Raw genomic sequence first — 5189 nt, forward strand, 5'->3', positions numbered from 1 at the left:
TCTCTCTCTGTCTCTCTCGTTGTCTCTCTGTGTCTCTTTCTGTCTCTCTCTGTCTCTTTTGTCTCTCTCTGTCTCTTTCTGTCTCTCTCTGTCTCAATTTCTGTCTCTCTCTGTTTCTCTCTTTGTCTCCCTCTGTCTCTGTCTGTCTCTCTCTATGTCTCTCTCTGTCTCTCTATGTCTCTCTATGTATGTCTCTTTCTGTCTCTCTCTGTCGCTCTCTGTCTTTCTCTGTCTCTCTCTGTCTCTCTCTCTTTGTCTCTTTTCTGTCTCTGTCTGTCTCTCTCTCTGTCTCTCTCTGTCTCTCTCTCTGTCTTTCTTTGTCTCTCTCTGTATTTCTATGTCTCTCTCTCTGTATCTCTCTGTCTCTCTTTGTCTCTCTCTGTCTCTCTCTGCCTCTCTCAGTCTCTCTCTCTGTCTCTCTGTGTCTCTCTCTCTGTCGCTCTCTGTCTCTCTCTATGTCTTTCTCTATCCCTATCTCTGTCTCTATCTGTCTCTCTCTCTCTGTGTCTCTCTCTGTGTCTCTCTCTGCTCTCTCTCTGTCTCTCTCTGTGTCTCTGTCTCTCTCTTTCTCTCTCTCTGTCTCTCTCTGTCTCTATTTATTTCTCTCTCTGTCTCTCCCTGTCTCTCTCTGTCTCTTTGTCTCTCTATGTCTCTCTCTGTCTCTTTCTGTCTCTCTCTGTCTCAATCTCTGTCTATCTCTGTTTCTCTATTTGACTCTCTCTGTCTCTCTCTGTCTCTCTCTATATCTCTCTCTGTCTCTCTTTGTCTCTCTCTGTAGGTCTCTTTCTGTCTCTCTCTGTCGCTCTCTGTCTTTCTCTGTCTCTCTCTCTTTGTCTCTTTTCTATCTCTGTCTGTTTCTCTCTCTGTCTCTCTCTGTCTCTCTCTGTCTTTCTTTGTTTCTCTCTGTATTTCTATGTCTCTCTATTTCTCTCTATATATATTTCTGTCTCTCTTTGTCTCTCTTTGTCTCTATCTCTATCTGTCTATCTCTCTGTCTCTCTCTGTCTCTCTCTCTGTCGCTCTCTCTCTCTCTATGTCTCTCTCTATCCCTATCTCTGTCTCTCTCGGTCTCTCTGTCTCTCTCTGTCTCTCTCTGTGTCTCTTTCTGTCTCTCTGTCTCTCTATGTCTCTCTCTGTCTCTCTCTCTGTATCTCTCTGTCTAGCTCTGTCTCTCTCTGTGTCTCCCTGTGTCTCCCTCTCTATCTCTGTCTCTCTCTGTCTCTCTCTGTTTCTCTCTCTGTCTCTCTCTGTCTCTGTCTCTCTCTGTATCTCTCTGTGTCTCTCTGTTTCTCTCTCTGTCTCTCTCTGTGTCTCTCTCTCTGTCTCTCTCTGTGTCTCTGTCTCTCTCTTTCTCTCATTCTGTCTCTCTCTGTCTCTATCTATGTCTCTCTCTGTCTCTCTCTCTGTCTCTCCATGTCTCTCTCTGTCTCTCTGTCTCTCAATGTCTCTCTCTGTCTCTCTCTCTGTATCTCTCTGTCTAGCTCTGTCTCTCTCTGTGTCTCCCTGTGTCTCCCTCTCTATCTCTGTCTCTCTCTGTTTCTCTCTCTGTCTCTCTCTGTCTCTCTCTCTGACTCTCTCTCTCTCTGTCTCTCTCGGTCTCTCTCTGTTGCTCTCTGTCTTTCTCTGTCTCTCTCTCTCTCTCGCTCTCTTTGTCTCTTTTCTGTCTCTGTCTGTCTCTCTCTCTGTTTCTCTCTGTCTTTCTTCTGTCTTTCTTTGTCTCTCTCTGTATTTCTATGTCTCTCTATGTCTCTCTCTCTGTATCTCTCTGTCTCTCTTTGTCTCTCTCTGTCTCTCTCGGTCTCTCTCTGTCTCTATCGGTCTCTCTCTCTGTCTCTCTCTGTCTCTCTATCTGTCGCTCTCTGTCTCTCTCTATGTCTCCTCTCTATCCCTATCTCTGTCACTCTCTGTCTCTCTCTGTCTCTCTCTGTCTCTCTGTTTCTCACTCTGTGTCTCTCTCTGCTCTCTCTCTGTCTCTCTCTGTGTCTCTGTCTCTCTCTTTCTCTCTCTCTGTCTCTCTCTGTCTCTATTTATGTCTCTCTCTGTCTCTCTCTCTGTCTCTCCCTGTCTCTCTCTGTCTCTTTGTCTCTCTATGTCTCTCTCTGTCTCTTTCTGTCTCTCTCTGTCTCAATCTCTGTCTCTCTCTGTTTCTCTATTTGTCTCTCTCTGTCTCTCTCTATATCTCTCTCTGTCTCTCTTTGTCTCTCTCTGTAGGTCTCTTTCTGTCTCTCTCTGTCGCTCTCTGTCTTTCTCTGTCTCTCTCTCTTTGTCTCTTTTCTGTCTCTGTCTGTTTCTCTCTCTGTCTCTCTCTGTCTTTCTTTGTTTCTCTCTGTATTTCTATGTCTCTCTATTTCTCTCTCTCTCTATCTTTCTGTCTCTCTTTGTCTCTTATTGTCTCTCTCTTTCTCTCTCTGTCTCTCTCTCTGTCTCTCTATCTGTCGCTCTCTGTCTCTCTCTATGTCTCTCTCCATCCCTATCTCTGTCTCTCTCGGTCTCTCTGTCTCTCTCTGTCTCCCTCTGTCTCTCTCTGTCTCTCTGTCTCTCTCTGTCTCTCTCTGTCTCTCTTTGTCTCTCTTTGTCTCTCTCTGTCTCTCTCGGTCACTCTCTGTTTCTCTCTCTGTCTCTCTCTGTCTCTCTATCTGTCGCTCTCTGTCTCACTCTATGTCTCTCTCCATCCCTATCTCTGTCTCTCTCGGTCTCTCTCTGTTTCTCTCTCTTTCTCTCTCTGTTTCTCTCTCTGTCTCTCTCTCTCTGTCTCTCTGTCTGTCTCTGTGTCTCTGTCTCTCTCTTTCTCTCTCTCTGTCTCTCTCTGTCTCTATTTATGTGTCTCTCATTCTCTCTCTCTCTCTGTCTCTCTCTGTCTCTCTGTCTCTCAATGTCTCTCTCTGTCTCTCTCTCTGTATCTCTATGTCTAGCTCTGTCTCTCTCTGTGTCTCCCTGTGTCTCCCTCTCTATCTCTGTCTCTCTCTGTCTCTCTCTCTCTGTCTCTCTTTCTCTCTCTCTGTCTCTCTGTTTCTCTCTCTGTTTCTCTCTGTCTCTCTCTGTCTTTATCTCTGTCTCTCTTTCTGTCTCACTCTCTCTATCTCACTCTGTCTCTATCTCTCTCTGTCTCTGTCTCTCTCTTTCTCTCTTTCTGTCTCTCTCACTCTCTATGTCTCTCTCTGTCTCTCTCTCTGTCTCTCTCTATCCATATCTCTGTCTCTCTTTCTGTCTCTGTCACTCTCTCTCTGTCTTACTCTCTGTCTCTCTCTGTGTCTCTCTCTGTTTCTCTCTATCTCTCTCTGTCTCTCTCTGTGTCTCTCTTAGTCTCTCTCTGTCTCTTTCTCTGTCTCTCACTGTATCTCTCTGTCTTTCTCTGTTTCTCTATGTATTTCTATGTCTTTCTATTTCTCTCTATATATATCTTTCAGTCTCTCTTTGTCTCTCTTTGTCTCTCTCTGTCTCTCTCTGTCTCTCTCTCTGTCTCTCTCTGTCTCTCTATCTGTCGCTCTCTGTCTCTCTCTATGTCTCTCTCTATCCCTATCTCTGTCTCTCTCGGTCTCTCTGTCTCTCTCTGTCTCTCTCTGTGTCTCTCTGTGTCTCTCTGTCTCTCTATGTCTCTCTCTGTCTCTCTCTCTGTATCTCTCTGTTTAGCTCTGTCTCTCTCTGTTTCTCCCTGTGTCTCCCTCTCTATCTCTGTCTCTCTCTGTCTCTCTCTGTTTCTCTCTCTGTCTCTCTCTGTCTCTCTCTGTATCTCTCTGTGTCTCTCTCTGTCTCTCTTTATGTCTCTCTCACTCTCTCTATGTCTCTCTCTGTCTCTCTCTGTGTCTCTCTCTGTCTCTCTCTGTGTCTCTCTCTGTCTCACTCTCTGTCTCTCTCTGGGTCTCTCTCTGTCTCTCTCTGTCTCTCTCTCTGTCTCTCCCTGTCTCTCTCTGTCTCTCTGTCTCATTATGTCTCTCTCTGTCTCTCTATGTCTCTCTCTGTATGTCTCTTTATGTCTCTCTCTGTAGCTCTTTGTCTTTCTCTGTCTCTCTCTGTCTCTCTCTCTTTGTCTTTTTTCTGTCTCTGTCTGTCTCTGTCTCTGTCTCTCTCTGGCTCTCTGTCTTTCTTTATCTCTATCTGTATTTCTTTGTCTCTCTATGTTTCTCTCTCTGTATCTCTCTGTCTCTCTCTGTCTCTCTCTGTCTCTCTCTGTCTCTCTCTGTCTCTCTCTGTCTCTCTCTCAGTCGCTCTCTGTCTCTCTCTATGTCTCTCTCTATCCCTATCTCTGTCTCTCTGTGTCTCTCTGCGTCTCTCTCTGTCTCTATCTCTGTCTCCCTCTGTCTCTCTCTTTGTCTCACTCAGTCTATCTCGCTCTGTCTCTGTCTCTCTCTGTCTCTCTCTGACTCTATCTCTGTCTCTCTCTGTCTCCCTCTTTGTCTCTCCCTGTCTCTCTCTGTCTCTCTGTCTCTCTCTGTCTCTCTCTGTGTCTTTCTTTGCCTCTGTCTCTCTTTGTCTCTCTCTCTGTCTCTCTATGTCTCTCTCTGTATCTCTCTGTCTCCCTCTGTCTCCATCACTGCCTCTCTCTGTCTCACTCTCTCACTTTCTATCTCTCTCACTCTCTCTATGTATCTCTCTGTGTCTCTCTCTGTCTCTCTGTCTCTATCTCTGTCTCTTTCTGTCTTTCTCTCTGTCTCACTCAGTCTATCTCACTCTGTCTCTGTATCTCTCTGTCTCTCTCTATGTCTCTCTCTATCCCTATCTCTGTCTCTATCTGTCTCTCTTTCTGTCTCTCTCACTACTCTCTGTCTCTCTCTGTCTCTCTCTTTGTCTCTGTCTCTCTCTCTCTGTCTCTCTCTTCCTCTCTCTGTGTCTCTCTGTGTCTCTCTCTGTCTCTCTCTGTCCCTTTCTGTCTCTCTCTGTCTCTCTCTGTCTCTCTGTCTCTATCTTTGTCTCTTTCAGTGTCTCTCTGTGTCTCACTCAGTCTATCTCACTCTGACTCTGTCTCTCTCTGTCTCTATCTATGTCTCTCTCTATCCCTATCTCTGTCTCTCTCTGTCTCTCTTTCTGTCTCTCTCACTACTCTCTGTCTCTCTCTGTCTCTCTATATCTCTCTCTGTCTCTTTCTCTGACTCTCTCTGTCTCTCTCTGTCTCTCTCTTTGTCTCTGTCTCTCTCTGTCTCTCTCTTCCTCTCTCTGTGTCTCTCTGTGTCTCTCTCTGTCTCTCTCTGTCT

This window comes from Mus caroli, unplaced genomic scaffold (genome assembly GCF_978045245.1).
Source record: "Mus caroli unplaced genomic scaffold, Mus_caroli_1 scaffold_21, whole genome shotgun sequence".
NCBI lineage: Eukaryota > Metazoa > Chordata > Mammalia > Rodentia > Muridae > Mus > Mus caroli.